The 22,858-nt window shown below is 34.3% G+C and overlaps 1 protein-coding gene across 1 annotated transcript in view; it reads right to left on the bottom strand.

The window, feature by feature from the left end:
* LOC136830372 (uncharacterized) overlaps window positions 1-21,858 on the bottom strand; it is a 225,882-nt gene extending 204,024 nt beyond the window's left edge. The window contains exon 1 of the mRNA XM_067089907.1: window positions 21,369-21,858. The gene's annotated coding sequence lies outside the window, so the exon portion shown is untranslated. The remainder of the gene's footprint in view (window positions 1-21,368) is intronic.
* Window positions 21,859-22,858: the final 1,000 nt, after the last annotated feature.

Genomic DNA, 22,858 nt, shown 5'->3' with positions numbered 1-22,858 from the left:
GTCCACCATCTTAAAACCTTTGTTGTTTTGTCTGTGTGACTCTTGGCTTCTGCCTCAGTGACACTTTCGGGACTACATTGTTGTGCGTAGTAATCCCCCTCGCAAAATCTTAGCCAGGTAGGCTTCGATAGGTAGAGACTAGGATAGGTCTCCATACAACAGATACAAACAAGATATAATTTAGTCAGGGGATGATAAGTCTTAGTTAGGAAATATACAGCAACAAGTTCCTATACAAATACCCGACGTAAAAAAAATCATATAAAGAAAAGAACTTATAATTTTACTCTGAACTCCTCAGTGTAAGACGTCCGACTCGGCTACCGGGAAAGCTACAAGCGGGAGCCCAAGACGACGTATCTTCAAATAAGAACACTGCCAGTGTGCAGTTATAAACATTTTTACTTAACATTTTCTCAGGCAGCGCACATTTGCTTTCTGAATCTCTCTCTCTCTCTCTCTCTCTCTCTCTCTCTCATACTCAAGTAAGCATTCACTTAACCTAACCGAGTGGACGTGACCCGCTTCCAGGAAAGAAGGGCCGACAATGGGATAATTGATAACATTAAACCAAATTAATATGGGAAGCAGTTCGTGTCTTTGAAGAATTGTGTCAGTTTGCATTGGCCTTTTTCGTTTGTTTTTATTTTATTTTTGTTTCAATTCTTGCTGCAACAATTAACATGGGAAGCATGTCGTGTCTTTGAAGAACTGTGTCAGTTTGAAATTATCTTATTTGCTTTTTTGTTTTTATTGCTACAACATTAATATGAAATGCATCTACTCTGTATAAAAGGATCAAGTTCTGTTCTGATGGAAAATGGCTGTGATGAACAGAGGGTTCTATGAGACAGTTCTTTTTAGCCTTTATATTCTTAAATGGTTCTAGGAGAATTCTAGGGCAGTTCTTGACATGATATTTACTTAGGAGTAACTTGGTAATGGTCTCTTTATCACTGGGATAACTCTTATTAGTAGGTCTTTTTACCACTAGTACGTTCATGGTAATATACAGTATATACCCTGTATGTATGTATGTATGTATGTATGTATGTATGTATGTATGTATATATATATATATATATATATATATATATATATATATATATATATATATATATATATATATATATATATATACGCATGTGTGTGTGTATTTGTGTACTATTTTCAGACGTTTTAAGCTAACAAAAGCGTATCAACAGCTATAAAGTAGGCTTATTTCCAAAAAATTTTGGAATATGCCATCATCCATTATTTGCACATAATTAATCACTTGAATGTTATCTACGTAAAAGAAATATTCCACAAGATAATTAATCATTAAATATTTTGAATGAACCTGTCCTGTTTTTACAATAATCATTGCCGATGTTTTTTAGTCGAATACTGAACCGTTTCCTTCATTAAATATGCCTTTGGAGTTTTTTTTTCCTAGTATTAAGCACGTCCTGTGAAGAAATGTATTACGTCACATTCAGTCAACTTAGACTATGGTTACTTTCATATAGTTTTAACAGATTTAACAGTAACAATTTTTATAATATAAAGATTTTGTGCTGCGTCAAAATCAGCCACTATCAATCTATGATTCTTTGCGTATAGTTTTAGCTAATTTAACGAAAACAAAAACATTGTCTCCTTTTCAGGTTGCGTTTATTGTTGTCATCATTGGATTTTTATCAGCGACTGTGGCTTTAGTTTTGGAGCAAATCACCTTCTGCATTTCGTAACCTCGTGACGTCACACCTCAGGACAAGCATCTTACAGATTCTGGGAACTGTACTGAATTGAACTAGAATTTCAAATTACTTAGTACTTGCAAAGTGAGAATATACTGGCTAATATATTCGATGTAATACTTATCAAGTACGAATACACTGGCTAATTTATTCTAAGGCCTGAACTAATACTTATAAAGTGGAAATATATTGGCCAATTTATACTGAAACCCGAGCTAATACTTGTAAACTGAAAAATATGTTAGTCAGAGTACACTAATTCCCTGGATAATACTTATAAAGTAAATTATATTGGCTGGTTTATACTTAAGACTGCGCTAATACTTAGAAAGTTAAAATATATTTTAATACTTAAAATCTGTGATAATATTTATAAACAAAGTATATTAGTCAATTTATACTTAAGACTGAGCTAATACTTATAAAGTGAAAATATAATGGTCAATTTGCACTTTAAACTGAGTTAATACTTATAAACTGAAAATATATTAACCAAATTATACTAAAATATGAGCTAATACTTATAAAATGGAAAATGTATTGGCCAATTTCTACTTAAAACTAAGCTAATAACTTTCAAGTGATAATATATTGATCAATTTTCCACTAAAACCTGAGTTAATACTTTCAAAGTGAAAATTTATTAGCCACTTTATGCTAAAACCACAGCTAATAGCCCACTTATAAAATGAAATCATATTCGACATTTTAAAACCTGTGTAAATTGGGGACGCACAGATAACTTCCTTTAATTGATGCATTTGAGTTGACGAGACATAAATAGAAAAATATGAGTATTATTACTGAAATAATAATAATAAGTATTTCTAAAACTTTTGCATGTCAAAGGTCACTAGTGTCTACAGTACTCCAGCCACTAATAAAGTCCAGCAGGAACCGAGGAGGCAAGGTATCAAATTAATATTCTTGTACGAAAGTATTTTATCAATACTAAATCTGCATTCTAATTAGCTTTCTTATTTATGACCTAAACCTTGTGTCTGTTGTCAGCTGCTTTGTACTAAAAATATAGTTCACACAAACACATATACAGTATATGTATATATATATATATATATATATATATATATATATATATATATATATATATATATATAAATAGTATATGTATATATATATATACATATACTATTTATATATATATATATATACACACACGTGCGTGTGTGTGTGTTTGTTTGTTTGTTTGTTTGTGTGTGTTTGTGCGTGTGCGTGTGTGTGTGTGTGTGCGTGTGTGAAGGTAAAAAGGCCCATAAAACACTGTTTGAACGTTGCAACCATAGTTATATTTCGAGCACTTCCTTCTGTGGCCCTGTTCACTGGTAAAATACGGACAAATGAAATGTTACAAGAGTATATATAAAAATATATGTAGGTGTAACATTAAGCTTCTGATGGTATGCAGGTTACCATCTGAGACTTAATGCCACACCTACATATGCTTTGTATATATGCCCTTGTAACATTTCATCTGTCCATATTTTACCAGTGAACATGGGGCACAGAAGGAGGTGCTCTAAAAATATGGCCTCAATGTTCAAATAGAGTTTTATGGGCCTTTTATCTTCATATTATACTGTGGTCCTACAGTAAAAGTACACTCATATATATATATATATATATATATATATATATATATATATATATATATATATATATATATATATATATATATATATATATATATATATATATATATATATATATATATATATATATATATATATATATATATATATATATATATATATAAAGGATACAGGCAGGACAGCAAATCAGTCAGACATATCAGGATTGAGGGCAGTGGAAACAGACTGGTACATAAAAACATCGTTATTTGTGCCGACGTTTCAAGACTAGTCTCATTTTCAAGGCTGCAATAAAAGAATAAATATTGAGAATACATATAAAATATACAAAAATCTCTTTACAAACATTAGGATAGGTTAGGCTAGGAAATACCATAGAATGTACCATTAGGCTAGGTCTAAAACATCACGATTATAGGAGGTAGCACGTAATAACTGTAAGGACCTTTAAGTACAGCTAGGATCATGTAAAATAAGTGATCAAAGCTCATATCCTATCTACAGTTAGGTAGACCCGTAGCTAGTTAGGCTGCACGGGACAAATCTGCTCAGGGGGAAAAGAGTAACCTAATAGAGGCGAACAGCTTGCTTAGTACAGACCTTCACGCCCGAAAGGGAGTGAAGGCCCTCTTAAGGGGGGAGCTTTTATAAATATGCTGCTGTTCGCCCTCTATGCATTTTTATTGTAGGAATATCATTCTAACAAAGACAGGAAGACATCTCTGTCCATGCAGGTGGGCTGGGTAATTTAAAAAAAGTGTCTTCAGTTAGCATTAGGGCCTAAACCCATAGGGAGTGTTTCACCAAGTAACCTCTATTGAAGGTGGTCTTAAAGCTTCCTTTTCCCTGTTCTATGTTCGGTGATGTTTTGTCAAAATTTTCAAACTGCCCGAAGCGTAGGCCTCCAACGCTACAGCCGCCCTGTTTTGACCAAAAGAGGTCAGAGAGAGACCTGCCGTCATGGAATGCGCATGCGTGGGGTATAACTAATTCTTTGCACTTGCCTTCTTACTGTTTCATTGGTATTAGTGAGAAAACACTTTTCAAGGCTTCTGATCACCCATTGTATGTGCAAACAACGCACTTCAACGGTAAGTTTGAAATCTGTATTTCCAGTGTCTTTGTTTTCCCTCTTTGCCACCATCTCTGATTGGTATAAACAATTTACTTTTATGAAGTCTAGTGTAAGAATAATTAATATTGCTTAGCGACACTCAACTATTCCCGTCCAGTAATCAGGAATTAGGGAGGTTAAGTAAGTAAATTTCAGCATTCAGGCAGCCTTGTGTCTCGCTCCAATTGTTTGGAAGAGATATAGCCTTTACCAGTACTAAATTGCGTACGATATAATCCGTTGCGTTAAAACCTTATGTGAAGCAAAGGGAAAATTGACCATGTCCGAAGGGGGCCGATAGTTCATGTAATCTCCTCGCTAACTACATATTCTTTCTTTGTCGGTTTTTTGTTTCTACTGGCGACCTTATTCAATCAAATAATTGTCTGTCTTTGCGGTTAAATTTTAGCTTTAATTGACAGGTTACGTGTGTCCTTGGCACTCAGGGCCTCATAAATTACGTTAATGAATTAATAAACTCATCAGCCAAGCCCCCACACGTAACAATATATATACATATGTATTTATACTGTATATATAACAGACGTATCATTATTATCATAAATTATTATTATTAACATTATATCACATTATTCTTTAACATGATCACTTATCATATGAAACAAGCCATGAGGTAAGTTTCCAACAACTCAAATATCCTAATGGAAAAAAAATCAAATCGTTGAGGCATACAATATATGATTTAAAGAAGACAAATATACACTTACGGACACAGTTACTGAAGAAGAAACAAAAATGTACGCGGCAGTACGCAGACAGTCTGACAGGTGACAATCGCCAGCTATTTGTGCAATCGATGCAGGAAAAATCTGGACCACCTTTTTCTCTTTAAGAACACGAATCATTCGTTGGGGAATCCGGGACGTTTTACATCAAGGTTACTTGGTCATAAAAATCTTAGTGCAGTCAGAGTCACGCCCACACACACACACAAACACACACACACACACACACACACACACATATATATATATATATATATATAATATATATATATATATATATATATATATATATATATATATATATATATATATATATATATATATATATATATATATATATATATATATGCATGCCTGTCTAGCAAAAAGAGTTGGTACATGTAGAGATCACAATGGTTGATTTAGCTGCGGTCCGTTAAAACTGCATTTATTAATGTCAGCATTGAATTACATTGATATTTAGTGGTGAAATTAGTAACTTATATCAAAAGGCTTGCTGAAATGAACACGAACCAGGCTTCTTTCTGTATTTCCCATTACCTTCCCTTACTTCTCCCTAATGAACACCATATTCTTTGGAAGTTTGAATTTCAAGTCAATGGCCCCTTTGGTGGGCTTGTTCCATATGAATAGGGTTCGTGTTCTGAATAATAATAATAATAATAATAATAATAATAATAATAATAATAATAATAATAACGGAACGTCTGGACTTTGGCCCACTGGTGATAGGAAACCAGTCACCTTCCACTTTTATCTCCAATTTTCGAGGTCTATTTGACTCATTCAGGGTTAAGACTTACTCTGTTTCCTTCATACTCTTCTTTTTGCTTCAGGACTAGGCCCACCGCCCATCCCCTTTAAAAAAGTTTAATATAAGAACATGAAGTGAGAAGAAAAATGTAGACTGGCTTGACTCGAGTGAAGCTTTAAACAAGTCCCACCTGCAAAGCTCTGTGGCTTGTTCTTCGCTCGTTCCCTTTGGTCTCTTCTTACGCAGCTGTCTAACTCCTTGAACTTTTTTTTTTGCATCTTTCACCAAGAGAATCCTTCAAATGAGCCTCTATGAGAGTGGAAAAAACGGCTTTATGGTTTCGTTAAGGGTTACATTTCTTTATAATAATAATAATAATAATAATAATAATAATAATAATAATAATAATAATAATAATAATAATAATAATAATAATATCCCCGAAAAGGAATCTGGAAAAACTAGATGCCGAAGTAGCTCCAGGACTCATGCAGAAGAGTGTGCTACCAGAAACAGCGCACATACTGTATTGAGAAAAGTGATGGACTCCTAAGGAGGCAGGATGCAACCCGGAACCCCACATTAAAAAAACCACCCAGTCGAATAGGATGACTGTGACAGACCAAAAAATAAATAATAATAATAATAATAATAATAATAAATAATAATAAATAATAAATTATTATTATTATTATTATTACTATTATTATTAGTATTATTATTATAAAAAGAAGCCTTCATAACAAAATAAAATAAGACTACATTATTCTCTTAAAAGACTTTTTTCATGCTGTAACCTTGAGCTGTCATCCTATAAAATATTTAAAGATTCATGAGGCAACTCCTTTGTATTCATACGTAATATATTCGCTGAATATTGAAACTCCATTATAATTGTATTGAAACTCCATTATAATTGTACTGAAACTCCATTATAATTGTTCCTAGTCTTATCACAAGAACATCTCTCTCAAATACTTTTATAATTTTCTGCTCCTGAAAAAGATTTTTTTTACCACACACCTGTCCGGTTTGCTCAATCAAATGCAAACCTAAACTGCCATGAATTAATTACACACACACACACACACACACACACACACACACACACAAATAGTTTCCTTAACCACAACCACTAACCTTTTCCTATCATTTTGCCCCTCAAGGAAAAAGTTTCGACAAAAGCATTAATAAATTTATAAATTTATTTCTCAATTGTTCTGGCATTATAAATGACCAACAGCCTTTCATAAATAATACATTACAACTAAAAGCGTCGTCTCGCAAAGCAAAACGAAAATCGATGTTCACGTACTGATTGGTTGAATAAAACTCGCCTGTATCGATGTGTCGATCAGGAGATCAAGGCGCATTCAGCGTATAGACTGAGTCACACACCTGGCCTCCAAAATCTGTTTGATTTTCTGAAATTTAGGCTCACAAGCCAAGCACTGGGGCGCTTTCGATCATTCAGCACTAAAGACAGTGAAAAGATGGAGTTAGAGTGGTTGGACAGCACGATATAAAGCGACCCAGAAAATAAAGATAAGTACAAGGATCTAAGTTAAGTATACCTTAGTTTTACCAGACCACTGATTAACAGCTCTCCTAGGGCTGGCCCGAAGGGTTAGACTTATTTTACGTGGCTAAGAACCAATTGGTTACTTAGCAACGGGACCTACAGCTTATTGTGGAATCCGAACCACATTATAGCGAGAAATGAATTTCTATCACCAGAAATAAATTCCTCTAATTTTTCATTAGCCGGCCGGAGACTCTAACGTAGAACTTGGAGAACGTCCAGCAGATGCGAAGAATTGATAGTTAAAAGATGTTGGACAGCAAGAGATAAGGAAACGGAAATGGCGATCAAGTAAAAGGCTTAAAAGTGAGCGCAGCTATGGACCGAAGGGGCGCTGCTAACACCCCGTAGTTATGCCTTCAATGCACCACGTGATACGCACTGAAAGCACTATTCCCCTACGGGGCTTCCGAAATATTCACAAAATATCATTTTTCACAGCTGACCGTGAAACAAAGGCCACGTGCGCCGTTTAGATATCTCATAAGCTAAATCATACGTGATTTCAACCTTCCCAAAGTAATGTATACTTAAAAGGAAGTTAGGTGATGAAATACTGAGCCACTGCCAAAAATTCCTCGTGGAACACCGTCTGCACATAACTTCATTCCAATAACTAAGACATTGGGCAAATACAGACGTAATTTATGTATCGGATCAATGCCTGGATTTCTGTTTTCGCTTCGCTTTGTGAGGACATACGTCTGGCTACGAAACTGATTTCTTTTAATGAATGATTACCAGTTCACTGGAACTGGAAGAAATAAATGTATTGATACATACATACATACATACATACATACATACATACATACATACACATATATAATTTATATATATACATATATATTTACTAAAAGGACTTCATTCAAACTGGATGGTATCAAATGGAGTATTTATTCAGAAAAAGTTACAAGCTTCCTTGGACAAACAGTCCACATTATCAAGTATCCATACGGATACTTGATAATGTGGACAGTTTGTCCAAGGAAGCTTGAAACTTTTTCTGCATAAATACTCCTTATGGATACTTGATAATGTGGACTGTTTGTCCAAGGAAGCTTGTAACTTTTTCTGAATAAATACTCCATTTGATACCATCCAGTTTGAATGAGGCCCTTTTAGTAATTCTACTAATGCACAGAACAATTGTGTAATGGATAAAGTTAATATACATACATATATTGCGATGCGTAACTTTACCTGGAGCTACCTCCACTACGGAGGAAAAGTCATATAAAAAAAAAAAAAAAAAACATGAAAAATGGCGTCAAGTCGTGACAAGCTTGCATCTGGAACAGAGCACATATATTCGAATTCTGGGCCCACGGACAGAATCAAATTTAATGACTCCAATGTTCATTATTTATGAAGGGTGCCCATAAAGGGAGTTTAAATGACAAGAATGTTTCGGCAGGAGTTTTATAGAAACAAAAAGCTGTGGATGATGGAGAAAGCACAGTTACTCAGTAAAGCAAAACTTAGCCAAACCTCGCAATGCTAAATTCAATCATTGATAATTTACAAGATCTCTTTCAATACATGTCGGCCGCTTTTTCCAATAATCCTCCTCCTCCTATATTACGGAGTAACAAAAATATAAAAGCGTAATTATAGACCAGATATTTTCAATGGTGACAAATTATCATATTTCCAAAAATAATTACTTGAAAGTGAATCATCTAATATTCATAAATCATTACAATTTATAAATCAGGTCTCGACATAACCTGCTCAACTACAGGCACTAAATGCCCCATAACAACAAACAATGCGCGCGCGCTCATACAAACACACACGCACGCACACACACACATATACACACACAAACACTCGGGCGAAACATAACCCTCTCAGTGCAGGTAATAAATTAAATAATGTTTAGTTATCGATGAAAACTGATCGATATACAAGGTTCTTGACAGGACTTTATAGCCAAAGATTTTAATTCCCGAAAAAAATATACCTCTATATTTATTTCCAGCTAATAACATACGAATCGATAAATCAAAACTAATTTTAACATGAGACTATTACACTCAGTCGGGCCCAAGGTCGGACTAAAGAGAGATTTCATCGTAGGCTTTATACGACGGCCTTGTTAAAATACCAAACACTGCTGAGTCGTGTAAAAATTTTAGTGGTAAGGTGCTTGCGCCAACGGGTCATAAAGAGGCATAAAACGCACGCACGCGCAAGCGCGCAAACACTCACACAGACAAAGATGCACATTATTTACACACACAGATACATACATACTTATATAATATATACATATGTATATGTGTGAATTTTTGCTACATACACAATGACTTTTTTTTATATTCACACATATTAGGCCACAAATCCCGTTTAATATCCAAATCACTATACCTCGGGAATAACTTAAACCCAAGGGAAATTACATTTGATAAGTGCTTCGTCGCCAGTGGGATTTGAACCGCTGCCTGATTTAGAAACTACCATGTACGGTGACTTTTGACCACTGAGCCTTTTATACACATCCATACATACATCCAATATATATAGCCTATACACACACACACATATATATATATATATATATATATATATATATATATATATATATATATATATATATATATATATATATAATTATATATATATATATATATATATATATATATATATATATATATATATATATATATATATATATATATATATATATATATATATATATATATATATATATATATATATATTATTATATGCCCACAGCGATAAATTACACACGGCCTCGATATCCATTTACTAACTTTCCCATCTTTATTATCTCCTCTTTTCATCATTGCACTTACTTTCCGAGCGCTTAAAATATCACTCATTCATCTGTACTGTTTGGGGTGTAAGCAACCTTCCACAGGACTATCAAAATTACCAAAAATACTTCCTTTAGTTGAGCTAGGATATATCAACTTTGGTCAGGCAAATATTGTCATCAATGTACCGCCTAAAGTGGTGAAACGAGATAAAAGCATAAGGCAATAAAGAAATACATATAAAGAGAAAGATTTAAAAGAATCAATAAATGACAGATATATGCATAATTATGCGCGGTGAATGAAAGAAAACACCTATGGCACTCAGCAGTGTGACGTAAGTGCCACCGTGTGGGAGGCATTTCTGTCACCCAGACCCGTAGTTTCTCACCCGCACAGATATCTGGGGGCGGCAGAGGTCACATGCGTGTGTCAACGGTATGCCATGAGTGATTGCACCCATAACTTGACAATGGATTGAAAGGTGCGATGTTCGAAAGAAGCACATACTTAAGTAATTGGAAGGAATTTGGACTTTTATATAACGCATATCACGTTTTTCTACTGGGATCACCTTTCAGCATTCCCTGCCTTTATTTTGATAAGCAATTTTAACCACTTCTTGTAAATTCGGTAATGAACAAGTTCCCTGTGGGAACAGAAAGAGGGATAATATAAAATTTAGGCCAAAGGCCAAGAGCTGGGGCCTATGAGATCATTCAGCGCTGAAAGGGAAATTAAAAGTAAAAGATTTTAAAGGTGTGGCAGGAGGAAAGCCTCGCAGTTGCACTATGAAATTGTTAGGAGAAGGTGGAAAGTAAGATGGAAGAAATAGAATATGAACGGAGGTACAGTAAAAGGAACGAAAGGTGTTGCAGCTAAGGGCCGAAGGGACCCCTGCAGAGAACCTTAATGTAATGCCTACAGTAAACCACGTGAGGTGAGCTGACGGCACTGCCCCACTACGGTTGGGGAAATAGATGTCAAAGTAAGATACAGAGTCAAGTTTATATCTTGAGAAGAGGCAAGAGAATGGAACAGATAGTAACACTTTCAGATATAAGGGGACGGAACAGAAGTGTTGCTGCCAACAACAAATGTATTGTGCTAAGGAGTTCCCGATTTCAATGCCAACAGATGACCTTGAACGAACTGCTACTCTGGCCAAGTCAATTGCTATTATCAATCACAATTTTATGAATGGTTCTATCGATTCGTCCCAACACCACATGACGATTAATTTGCAAAAAAAAAAAAAAAAAAAAAACATGCTCGGGTACTTAGAATCAATGTCATTATTATTTGAAAAGGAAAGTTCATATAGTACCAGCCAATTACCCAGACGTGAAAAAATAGAAAAAAAAGGTAAGGCAACAAGAGATATAAAGTAAAGATGGAAAAAAAGGTAAGGCAATAAGATATATAATAAAGTTAACACAAAACAGCGGAAAAAAGTAGATATATGCTGAAACCGATTCATAATTCAGAAAACTCAACAGTAGTCACGGTGCCTTTAAGAGTGGCATTACTAAGTCACTGTATATACACCTACCTACACCCAGATTACCATGAAGGGCGCTTTTAACACTTTCTGCCACGTTGCCTGGTCGGAGAAAAATGCTGTAAGTGGTTGACAACGATAGCGTCTATCAGAAAACGCTTTCGTGGAGTAGTCACGCGATTGATACACTATAGAAAACAATAAAAAAAAAATGTCAAATATGAAAGCGGGCATAAGTGTAACGGATGCGGAGAGAAAACCACTCACATACCAACTTCAATCTCGAGTCCCAAGGTCAGAGGGCCATTGAACCACATATCCGTATAAAGCCCAGACCGGAATAAATAAAGAAGAAAATGACCAAAGGTGGGGCCTATCCACGATAAATCTAACGGATTTAGGTTTTGAAAATTCAAAGAACTCAATTGGGAAAGAAGAATGATTTTGATTTATGAAATTTCGCTGTCAAGCCAAGCACCGAGGCACTTCCGGCCATTCACCACCTCAAGACAATGAGAAGAGGGAGTTGGAGTGGTTGGACAGGACAGGGAGATCCAGAAAACAAAGGAAGTGCAGTACAAGGATCTAAAGGGTTTGGAAGAAAACGCCATTATTACATTGAGAATAATCAGAGGGGCTGGACAGCAAGACTGCAGAAAGGAAGCGGAAAGGGCGTAAAGTAACGGGCTAGTAATGGTGTAGCTAGGGGCAAAAGGGGGCTACAAACACCCTTTAGTAATGCCTACAGTGCACCAGGTGACGTGCACCAGCGGCACTATCCCCTATGGGGGTGGGAAAAGAACGGTGCAGCCTGACCACGAATAAACCAATTGTCTTGGTTCTTGAAACTGGAAAGATTGTAATAAGGAAAGCAGGAGGAGGAAGAGAATTCTAAAGCGCCAAAATTTCTTGACTCACCTAACCTGCGTCTTTTCAAGAGACGCAGGCCAGTAAGGCAACAGCCTTTCCCGTCTGGGCTCTGCACTATAACTAAAGGGCAAACTTCCAGAATCCAAAACACCAGATATCAAAGGTCTGCAGTTTCCTATTCTCTTGATCTCGAAGAGAAAAGAATTTCACTCAGTAAAACCGACTTCAGTACATCAGTAGTTCTCAAATTTTTTGGTATCGTTACCCCCGGCAGTGGCGTGACTGATCACCATTACTCCTTCCCCATTCTTCTTCAGTTATGTGAAGTTATAATGCAGTATAAAGGAAAGAAAAATATATTAATGCTTAATTTCTAATGCATTTTATATATAAGAAATTAATTTTACTTTTACTCAAGTCTTAAGAAATAAAGAATTCAGATTTCAGACATTATTCCTTTGACGAAAAATTAAAATTAAAGCATTATTCCTTTTATTACAAATTGGAATTAAAGCATTATTTCTTTAATAATAGAAAATAATGACATTACTGCAGCATTATTAATGGGAAACATGGTATTGTTTGTCTTTTATTTAAATATCAATGCGAGGGTTTGTCGAGGACAGTGGACATCGCATATTAGCATTTATTTATTATTATTTTATTTATAAACGTACTGAATTTTACCCCAGTTTGAGAACCAGCTTTATTAGTTTTTAGAAAGTGCCTTTTAGACCCTGAGCAAGAAACAGCTTCATTACCCCCACGTGGTTAAGAACCAACTGGTTATTAGCAACGGGACCCCAGTTTGAAGAACCACTACTAGCGAGAAATGAGGATATCAAGTTTTATAGGTGTCACCAATCCACAATGGAGGGAAAGAGGAAGAGAAGACGAAAAAGAAGAGCTACGACCTCGTGAAAAGTGGCAAGTTACTCTGCTGTATATTCAAGACCCTTATGACAACGATTAACCCTGAACATTATCATTACTATCATAACGCACAATAATGTATCCCGCAAAAATATATCCCCAATAATCTAAAGGAGGTGGTAGGAATAAAATCATTGAACCAACAATGGAGAATGCGTTTTTCCATTTTTGAAGAGATAAATTGGTAATTGATTGATTGAATATAGAATTTAGGCCAAAGGCCAAGCACTGGGACCTATGAGGTCATTCAGTGCTGAAATGGAAATTGACAGTAAAAGGTTTGAAAGGTGCAACATGAGGAAAACCTCGCAGTTGCACTATGAATCAATTGTTAGGAGAGGGTGGAGAGTAAGATGAAAGAAAAAGAATATAAAAGGAGCTACAGTAAAAAGAACGAAAGGGGTTACAGCTAGGAGCCGAAGGCACGCTACAAAGAACCTTAGGTAATGCCTACATTATACCACATGAGGTGCACTGACGGCGCATCCCTCTAGGGGGATAAATTGGTAACGAGCAGTACAATCACAAATTGAATGGAAACTACATCAACAAAAACCGCAGAGATATTGGTAAAGCAAAGAAACTACGACAGAAATAAACCACTGGCCTGTGGAAATGAATAAACCAGTGACACCTTAGCCAAAGTGAGGTTGGACCTAGTGGTAAATATACCAAATATACAGTATCGTACGTAAACCTATGACAAATTGACACACACCCCAAAGTAGACCAATGACAGTGTTTGAGCAAACTGATGACATGATTGCATGAGGAAACTACTAAAACAGTAACCAGTTAAAAGCAGTAAAACAGCGGAAAGCGAACGAGCAAGACTAAAGCCAGTATACCTACGACAGTGACTGAAGTAAACCAGTAACAGTGTGGCGTAGGGTACGTCCACAATACAGTAAAATATGTCAAAACACACGTCAGCAATTTATTGCATACATCTCACAAACAGGTTGAAAAATGCCAACGACCGTAAGTTGAGGAGAAGTCTTTGGCCAATATTAGTGTGTTTAAGACATGTTTTACTGTGGTGTGGATGCAACTTAAGCCCACAAACCTAAAGAAATAATGACATTAGTAAAATAAATATAATAAGGTAATGACAATCATGTATATTGGCGCTGCTGCTGAGATGAGAAAACAGAAACAGTTGCTCAGGCTTACAAGATGACAAAAAAAAAAAAAAACTAATGGGACCAGCAACTCAATGGATAGGCGAGGTAAGGTATGGTAGCCCTGGGTTGAGAGATAAAAAAATAAAACACAAAACACACAAAAGAGCCTGAGTGACTTCCGAGTTAGTACTACAACAGAAGCAGGGGAAAACCTTCAATATAACTATAAAGTGTGTCTAATGTAATCGATTAAACATACAAGACAAGAAGAAAATGCATAAGAACACCTCACAACGTCCGGGTATGACGTAAAGAATCTGATCAGTTAACTTTCGAATGTCAAAGCGCCGACCCTCCTGCAATATTCACTATCTATACTTCCTAAAGTGACTCATTCTTCAGCTCTTGCAATCAATCTCTACATATCCCTGAATTTTGTTCCTTTTTTGATGGCTCTTACTATTTACCAAGATACGGGTTGTGTTTTATACAGTACTTGAAAAAAGATTTTTGAACCTGTATTCGTGTTAACCACTTTTTCAATTATCTTTCGCTTCATTTTAACTCTGTATAGAATTACTTTTTTTTTTTTTTGCACTCTTAACTTAATGGCGTGGTTGCTGACTGTAAATCTGTAACTTGGTGGCTGCATTTCATTCGCTTTCATATATCAGTGGCGGTGGCGTTAGGCCGGAACGTCTAAAATAGACGATGTTTGTGGCAACGAATCTGGTTACAGCCGCTCGACCTACACAGATTTCATAGAAACGTACCTACTTCCTATACACCCAATGTGTGTACATGCTCTCTCTCTCTCTCTCTCTCTCTTTTACACACAAAACACACACACTCTCACACACACACACACACACACATATATAATATATATATATATATATATATATATATAATATATATATATATATATATATAATTTATATATATATATATATTTATATATATATATATATATTATATATATATATATATATATATATATATATATATATATATATATATATATATATATATATATATATATATATATATATATATAATATATAATATATATATATATATATAAATATATATATATATATATATATATATATATATTATATATTATATATTATATATATATATATATATTTTATATATATATATACACACACACAATGATATATGCACACACTTATCAAAGTTCCGTCGATTCCCTGACAAAGTGAATCGAGAGAAAACAAGATGGTTACTCTCACGCTCATACTTGAACTTTTGAAGAGTGGATGAGCACACTGCACAGAAAACCTCCATAATATTAGTCACGCTGCAGCCTACACATTAAAAACAAACTCGTCAGCGGCATGGCGAATACCCTATACACACTGTGCCACTCGATTCCAGTTCTCTTCCACTATCTGGATTAAAGGCCCTTACTTTCAAATACTACTTTTGCATCATTTATCCTGCACTTTACAGGGTTTTCTCACCTCTTCCTTTCTAATGTTTTCGAATTATACACTTTTCAGTGACTTATTCGCCATCCAACCGCTTCCAAATGACTGAACCACCTTGGAAACGCTGACTTACCCTCTGATCTGCGTTAACGTTTTTACCACTTGTACGTATGTTCATTCTTCCCACCTTGTCAATTGCTCTTATGTTGCATACAGCTCAACAGCCTCAACCTGTATCCTCTCATTCAAATTCAACTTCCACACCTCACTTCATTAAAAAACGTTAGTTCAACACTTTGTTCCTGCATTTCAATTTTAGCTTCCACAGGCACACCACCTCTCATCCAAATCCTCTGCACACACCCGGCTGCAAATTCCTGAGATGCGTGTATGATAGTATTGCACCAGCCCATTGCCTTGTGGTACGGGTGTAAAAACCACCGTAGGTCCTGCGTGTCGTAAAATGCGACTAAAAGGACAGCTACTGCCTTTTAGTCTTACTTTTTACTAAATGCCTAGGCCACAGCCGGTAACTGTGGAAACTGCTGCCTTGCAGTCGTACTTTTTAGTAAAGGCTAGACCCATCGCCAATAACTGTGGAAACTGCTGCCCTGCAGTCTTACTTTTAGTAAAAGGCTAGGTCCACCGCCGATAACTGTAGAAACTGCTGCCTTGTAGTCTTACTTTTAGTAAAAGGCTAGGTCCACTGCCAATAACTGTAGAAGCTGTTGCCTTGCAAGTGGACTTTTTAGTCAAAGGCGAGGCCCACAGTCAATAACTGTGGTTGATGTCAGCAAGGGTATGCGGTCGTAAAAACCCCTTTGCCAAACAATGAATCACGCCTGATGTAAGAAGGCGCATCAGGCAACCGACCCCTTAACGTAGGGATAACGGTGGAAAGATTTCACCAGCCCGGTTTTCTGCCATGATCCTAGGTTAGGTTAGGTTATGTTGCGTTAATACCTTCAGTGAAATTTGGCGACCCGCTGTTTTCAGGGAAAGGTCCTAATGCTCTGTTACATCTCGGGAAAATGCCACCCGGCTGCCGATAACTGAAACTGCTTCTTGCAGTCTAACATTATTTTTAAAAGGCCAGGCCCAACACCTATAACTGTGGAAACTGCTGGCTTGCATACCATTTACTTCAACAACCCCATCATATAACACAAACTTGTACAAAACTGCCCAATCAACGGTAAACGTACAGCCAGGAATAGTGGAAAATATCAGAACAATGCTTAACGTAACAAATAAACTGTAAAATATATGAACACAGCTTGGCATGAGAGTAAAATTTGAAAATATAATAATATAAGAACTTTCCTTAACACGGAAGTAAAACTGGATAAAATTTAGCAACTGTGCTTAACAAGAAAGACTAAATTGTGTAAAATTTATGAACTGCATCTAACAAGATAATCGAAACTAAGTATACGAACTGCGCTTAACATTATAAAACTGAAAAATATATGAACTGCAAAATTTATAAGGTGTGCTTAACATGAAAGACCAGCTATTTGCACTTGACATGAGTGGCTACGTGTGTAAAATATACGAACCCTCCTTTATTAAAGACAAAACTGTGCACAGTATAAAAACACCCAATAACATGAAAGCCAACACTAAGTAAACTACATGAACAGCGTTCCACATAAGGGACAAAACTGCGCAAAATACTAGAACGTGTGCTAAACGTAAGAGTAGAGTTCAACAAGAGAGCCGAAATTGTGCAAAACTGTGTTTGACAAGACACATAAAACTGCCAGGTCCAAAGCCAAAATAAGTAGAAGCTGTTGCCTTGCAAGTGGAAGTTTCTTCGGCGAGGCCCACAGTCAATAACTGTTTTGATGTCACAGGGTATGCTATGCGGTCGTAAAAGGCCACCAAAAACAGATCTATCTTTCTGCGGTCTCGGCATAATGTTAATATGATAACGGTGGGAAAAAGATTTAACCACGGCCCGGTTTTCTATCCTATGATCGTTGCCAGATGCACGATTATGGTTATGTTGCGTTAAACCTTAAATGAAATAAAAACTATTGTTTTCAGGGAAAGGCTGCAATTTACATATGAAAATGATTGGTGGGTGGATTGCCTCTTCTCTTTCCCTAAATTTGGATTTACCACCAAACACCTATAATTTTTAAGATCTGAGGGCTGGCATACCATTTACTTCAACAACCCCATCATAGAAAAACACAAACTTGAAAAACTGCCCAATCAAAAGTAAAGTGCGGACAGAAAAAAATATCAGAACAATGCTTTTCTTTAAAATAAAACTATAAATAGTGAACACTGCCTCGTTACCTGACGCGTCAAAATTTTAAAATATAGTACTAAAGAACTTTGGTCACATGTTAGTAAAACTGGATAAAGTTTAGTACTAGCTTAACATGAAAGACTAAATTGTGCAGAACTGGCATCTAACAAGATAATAAACTAAAATAGCACCATAAAAATTATAAAACTGAAAAAACATAAAATTCAAAATTTATAAAGTTTCCTATAAACAGTGACATAAAACCCATTATTTACTTGACATGAGTTTAGCGCTTAACAGAGTAAAAATACGAACATTGTTATTAAACTCAAAGACTGTGCACAGTATAAAAACAAAAAAAAAAAAAAAAAAAAATTAAATAAATGAACAGCAAAAAATAAATAATTAAATAAATAAAAATACTAGAAGTAAAATAAATGTAAGAGTAGAGTTCAACAAAGGCGACAGCTGTTTAAAATGTGTTTGACAAGACACATAAAACTTGGAAAAAGACAAAATTGTTATAAATGTCTAAGTTTCTGCACGCGAGCTAGTTTTCAAGCTGAAATCCAGGCCAAAAAACAGAGTATCTTTTGCGGTCTCGGCATAATGTTATATAAAGGCAAATTTATGAAATAACCACGGCCCGGTGGTGGTCTATATATCGTTGCCAGATTACGATTATGGCTAAATTTAATATAAATAAAATAAAAACTATTGAGGACTATATAGGCTGCAATTTGGTATGTAGGATGATTGGTGGTGGATGATCAATATATATTATAGCCCTCTAGTCTAGTAGTTTTTAAGATCTGATATGGGGCATAAAGTGCAGACAGAAAATATGCGGACAGAAAAATACAATAGTTTACATAAACATATAAATATGCTACTCTATCGTTATATATATATATATATAATATATAAGTGCTAGTACTAAAATATGGTCAATGTTAGTATAAATTTAGTACCAGCAATCGGAGCAGATATAAATATACGTAGATAAGCCAAATTAGCACCATAAAAATGTATATCAACGCAAAAATAAAATTTAATCTTACATAAAGTTTCCTATTAACAGTCACATAAAACCCATTAATTACGTAAACCAGAAGTTTAGCGCTTAACAGAGAAAAATACGAACATTGTTGCTAACTCAAAGACTGCCTCACAAAAGGAAAAAAAAAAAAATAAATAAATAATTAAATAAATAAAAAAAACTAAGTATAAATATATGCCCAACGCCAAAATGCTACAATTGTTTAAAATGTGTAAGTGACGTCAACTTGAAAAAGACAAAATTGTTATAAATGTCTAAACTGCACATAATATACAAGCTGAAACTGCGAAAAATGTGAAGAGTAATTTGCATTACATTAAAGGCAAATTTAGGAAATATATACTATGCAAAGTACATATGAAAATTTTATATAAATATAAATATATATATATATATATATATATATATATATATATATATATATATATATATGTATATATATATATATATATATATATATATATATATATATATATATATATATATATATATATATATATATATATATATATATATATATATATATATATATATATATATATATATATATATATTTATATATATATATATATATATATATATATATATATATATATATATATATATACATATATATAAATATATATAGTATAAATATATATATATATATATATATTTATATATATATATATATATATATATATATATATATATATATATATATAAAATATATATATATATATAATATATATATATATTATATAAAATATATAATATAAATATATATATATATATATATATATATATATATATATATATATATATATATATATATATATATATATATATATATATATATATAAAGCAAGTGTATTTTGAAAAATGTCGAGAAATTGCTTAACACCTAACATACAGCCAGTATATATAAAAAAAATAGATTTTTAACTATTTCAAACGCCAAAATTCGAATAAATATGGACCCCTGTCGAAATAGTTTAATGATAAATAAGTATTATGAAAGTGAAAATGAATCTGTTTCGGTACTGCAATGCTCACAATAACATACATACAAACATACATATCTTTATGTCTTTCAAATGAACGACCTGGGTTCGAGCCTGATGTCAGAAATTTGTTTCTTGATCCACAAGTAACTCTGTGTTGACTATTTCTATCATATTCACTCAGAAAGGATAATTCGAATGAAATGCTGTCAACTGGGTCACTGCTGAGTCGGGAAGTTGGGGAAAACAAGCTGGTAGGGAAGGCAGTTAGCCTGCCCTGGTAATTCCTTGAGTATAGTGGTAATCAGGTTCCAGCTTCTTTTCTGACTTGCGAGGTCTGGCTGGCAGCGGTCTCCTCTTTCAATTTTAAGACCTGGGTTCGATCCTGATGTGAGTCAGGAATTTACAATATATATATATATATAATATATATATATGTGTGTGTGTATACAGTATATATATAATGTAAATTTGAGACCTGGGTTGATCCTGATATGAGTCATGTAAATTTACATTATATATATATATATATATATATATATATATATATTATATATATATATATATATATTATATATATATTATATATATATATATATATATATATATATATATATATATATATATATATATATATATATATATATATATATATAATGTAAATTTGAAGAAGCAGGAACCTGATTACCACTGTACTCAAGGAATTATATATATATATATATATATATATATATATATATATATATATATATATATATATATATATATGTATATAACTTTCAGCACATGAATAACAACGTGATATAGAATCCTGACAGAGTATCTGGATGAAAACTACAAGAAAATACTCACCGAGTTCCCGTTCATCTGCGCGCATCTCGTCTTGAAGTTTCTTTCACTGATCAGGACCACGTGAAGGCGTGCAACTACCTTACGAAAACGTGTACACTACTAATGTGAACAAAATATCTTTACATTTGTGTATGATAAGTGTCATCCCTCTTAAGAACAGAAGTTAATTCAAAATTAATGTATGATCCGGACGTCTAGCGGCTGTCTAAACAGGCTGGTTGAATCCAGATGTCTTGAGTCAAGGACAATGTTTTCTCGCGGAGCCACACTCGGTTGCGTCGCTTCCACACCAAAGCCACTTAGCTACTGGGTCATATACTAACTTACTAAGCCTTAGGTTCCCTTCTCTCTCTCTCTCTCTCTCTCTCTCTCTCTCTCTCTCTCTCTCTCTCTCTCCTGTCAATACGCTCCTAAGACGTTTTCGTATAGATGTTTCATTGGTTAACTGACAGGCACCATTGGTTTCTGATATGTATGGGGGAAACCTATATTAATAATTAATGCGCGCGCAACCACTTCCCGTTCGATTGCAGAAACTTCTGAGTTTGATTTCAAATCACCTCTGGTATACGCTGATGAACGCTTGAAATCTTACACAGTTTTCTTATTAGCAAGTTAATGCCCTTGTCAAATATACCATCAACATGAAATCATGGAATTGTTTACATTTGTGATCCTGAAACTTGGCTTGGCAGAATTAGGTGTTTCTCGTCAGGCTGTTCCCGGCCGATCGTTTGACACAAACCACCCTTGTCACTCTCTAGCCATCGTTAATGGTTATTCGCGATCACAGCGAGCTTTTTGTATAACCTTTACAACTAACTCAAAGCTCAGTGCAAAGAACTATGTGATATTCTTTTTTTTTATTATTCTCATTCTTTTCTGGTCTCTAACTTTGAATACACCCTAAGCGATTTCAATTGCAACTGGGCAAAAATGACGGAGCAAAAGTTAGGAATCACACACACATATATATATATATATATATATATATATATATATATATATATATATATATATATATATATATATATATATATATATATATTTCAGCCTACAACTTACCTTTTTTTAATGGACTGGATAATTTTTATTAATAGTCTGTGTGTCGTCTAGTGCTAGCGAACTGAGTAAGGCTGACAAGTATCCAGTGTATCAGCTGTTATGAACATTTAAATAAAGAATGGCAATTCTGTTGAGAACTGATGGAATGTGTGTTGATTTCTCATTATAATTAATACACGATTTAAATGTATGGAAATATGATAATTAATTTATTACTACTGCCGTGGGTTTTTTTTTTTACCTATTCTATCTTATAAGAGTTGCCAAAACAAGTGAACGACCACTATGGATTTATCTTTTAAAATTTTTACACGTTTTCAATTAGAGAAGGACACCTTTTTATTTTCAAGTAAGCGATTTAAAATTTTGAGTCCTGTTAAGTGTTAGCTGCCGTTTACTTCTCCAGGCCTCTGGGGGATGGTGCC

This window comes from Macrobrachium rosenbergii, chromosome 46, assembly GCF_040412425.1.
Source record: "Macrobrachium rosenbergii isolate ZJJX-2024 chromosome 46, ASM4041242v1, whole genome shotgun sequence".
NCBI classification, from domain to species: Eukaryota; Metazoa; Arthropoda; class Malacostraca; order Decapoda; family Palaemonidae; genus Macrobrachium; species Macrobrachium rosenbergii.
Note: the sequence above shows the minus strand (reverse complement) of the source record. Positions and strands in the feature narration are given on the sequence as shown.